Below are 3,284 nucleotides of genomic sequence, written 5' to 3' on the forward strand. Positions count from 1 at the left end.
AGTTTGTTTGTTTCAAGTTAAGCACAAAGCTACACAATTGGCTATCTGTGCTCTTCCCACCACAGGTATCATAATCCGATTTCTAGTGTTTTAAGCTGTGAGAAAGCTGTATAAAGTATACATTGACCTTGGAGCCAGTTTCTGCATATTTAAGTATTTCTATTAAAAACAACAACAAATTGAAAAACTAAAAATCTCTATATTCTATATTAATTTTTTAAACTATAATTTTTAAACCTGAATTTTATTACTTTTCAAAAGACGTATTTAGTTTTTTTCTTGTTTTTATATTCAAGAGTAAGTAGCCTGTGATGCTAAGAAACCTGCAAAATAAAGAACTGTTTGGAAAAAAAAGGAAAGATTTTAATTTTATCATACATATCCATCTTGATATTAAACCTTGTGTATGTGTTTGGTACAGGCAATTAGGTTATCTATATGCAGTACAAACCTGGAAATAAGTAACTATTACTGTATTCCAACTAGTCTCCTGAGAATTTCAACAACAGAGGTTCAAGGTTAAAGAAGGTCATTATGTTAGTTTATCGTAGGTTAAATGAAAGAGACAAAACTATATGAACTTTAATAAAAATCAAATAAGATTAAAACAACTATGATCGGTCCTAAAGACGACATAATAAGGAAGACTAAAAAGAATGCTTTACTCTTATTCTAATGTGTAGTGACATAAAACAAAATTGATAAAAACTACACTTCATCAATTTAATCCAGTTTACAACGAAACAGTTATTCAAGAAAGTTGCTAATTTTAGTAGCGTTTTCAACCACAATTCTACCTGTTGTATCCCAACGCTGGATATAACAGGCATAGTTTGGTTCACAAATGACTGAATGCAATCAAATGAAAATTAAATACAGTATTTGTTATGAAAACGAAACTGTAGTTAAACAGGAAAATAAAATAAAGCTGGGTTTAACCTAATACTGGATGGGCTTGAACTGGTTAAAGAAAAGAAATAAACGTCGGCTGAAAAGTAGCGCGACCAAACGAGACGAAAAAACGCTGCCAAAACTTTACTACAAACAGCTCTTATCTCCTTTGGAAGCTGAAATAAAACACTTCTGTAGTACCTCAACTCCTTTCACAATTCACTCTCTCTCTGTCGCACGTAACATGAAAAAAAAAAAAAAAAAAGAAATGTCTAGGGTTAAATTCACACATGTTTTGGACAGAATTTATTGAATTTTATACAAACAGTGTGGATAAACAATATAATTACGAATGAATGTTAGAACGCACATAAAAAACCGATGTAAAGAATTATATTTCATAACCTTTTCCTAAATGTTTTGTCAGGTCTTGTGATGAATGTATTTCCTGCCCTATACAAGCATACTCGAAGAGCCACGTGTTGAGCAGTATTTAAGATCCACTCAGGACCCGACTAAGACCAGATTACTTCAGTTCTGTGCCCCCCCCCCCCGCCACTACTTTCTCCACAAGCCCTCATTATTTCACATTGATATTTCACCAATCAAAAGAGTCTTTCGCCAGAAATAATGCTTTTAAAATACTACAGTGAAAAGGAAGTAAAAAAAAAAACACTATGGGCTCAAAGGTAACTGCCTCCTCTGTCTTTTGGTTAATCCGGCCTTGGTTCCACCCTCTTAACCTCGCGACCTTCACTGGACTTGTCTGGTCAAACAGGTTTACTGCTGTGCAGAAACCAGACCAGAAGAAACTACGAGAATGGCAAGAAAAGCAATAAACTTGCTCTGTTGAACGTGAGTTGGATGGTAATCTTCATTCAGTGTACGTGTGCTCTAAACTTAGACAGTGCGCATGTTTCAGTTGAGCTGCTATAAATACACAACAGCTGGATCGGCAGGACGGTTCTGTAGGGATTAAACTTCCTTCAGTGTTGAAATAGATTACACTGTTTACACTTGACTGGATCTATATCATAAATGAGAAGAAAAAAAAAGCAGAAAATATATTTTTTGTGTTATTTTCATTCTTCTGTATCTGGCTTTGAGATACACTAACTCTTATTTACCATGGCCGTTACTGTACTGCGTGATCATAATTATGAAAGAATTCGCGAAATGACGTCAGGTACCAAAATAACGATTGAAACTGAATGAAAACTTTCTCCTTACTGAAAATGATACAATCGTAAAAGTATAACATGTTATCAAAACCAAGGGTTTAATTTTCACATCAATGTGGTTATTTCATATTATCAACCTAGCTTGATAAAGAGTTAATGTTTCTTGAACTCCCAGTCTTCAGTTGAGTATAACGAAAAATATGTTACATAATAAAATACCACTTATCTATTTCAATGAAATCAAGCCTTTGGATAGTCATTGTTTTATTTTCGCTGTAATTCCAAAGCTTTACCAAAAATAACGTCTTATTATCAAAAGTTTTCTAAAGTTTTTGATTACAGTATAGCTAATCAAAAACATCTTAGGTGTGAAATAAAGGTGCGGCCACAAAAGGATTGAACATGCGACTTTGACAGGAATGAAATCAAGTAATTAATTAATTAATATTTGCTATAAAATTCTTATCAATGCTATAAGTGTAGCTACCAGTTTGGCTACCAATTTTGATTTCATTCCTCTAAGTCGCACATTGAATTTTTTTGGCCCGCCTTGTGTCACACCAAAGGTGTTTTTTTATTAAATATCATGACTTTTTGTCAATACACACCAACTAACTACACCAAATAAGAAAATGACACTCGATAGTAACCAACGTTAGCTTTAGGATGGGTACCATATTATTATTCGGAACAGACCTTTACTTTATAGAACCACCCAGATTCTTTAAAATATTTGGTGGTAGGTTTTCCTCTCTAAAACAGTGTTAATTATTTTCTTTATAGTAACGTCATGGAATTTAGATTAACAGTTTCTTGTCATCACCCCCTCAATCGGTACAGGCGTATCAAGCATCATTATTTATGTTAATTTCTTAAAGTAATATCATGTGACGCTAAACTCTCTTTAATTAGGATAATTTCATAAAATTTAGTAAATTTGTGCTGAAAAGTTGGCAACAGATAATTAATAATAACTGTCCACCCGTATGATTATTTTGAAAACTTGAGCTAGAAACTGTTAATCTAGTTTGATTGGTCTAACCAATACTTATGTATCTGCACTTCCTTTCACCTTATATTTTTGCTGCTCTAAATCAGCCGTCTTTAATCCTAATGACAATTAAAAACGTGTTACGTCTCTGTTCGCTTGTTAATTTCCCGTAAAAATTCTTTCCGAAGAACTCCAGCGATACAGGTCCTTTCTTAAATAAA

Source organism: Limulus polyphemus, unplaced genomic scaffold (assembly GCF_000517525.1).
Source record: "Limulus polyphemus unplaced genomic scaffold, Limulus_polyphemus-2.1.2 Scaffold298, whole genome shotgun sequence".
Taxonomy (NCBI): Eukaryota; Metazoa; Arthropoda; class Merostomata; order Xiphosura; family Limulidae; genus Limulus; species Limulus polyphemus.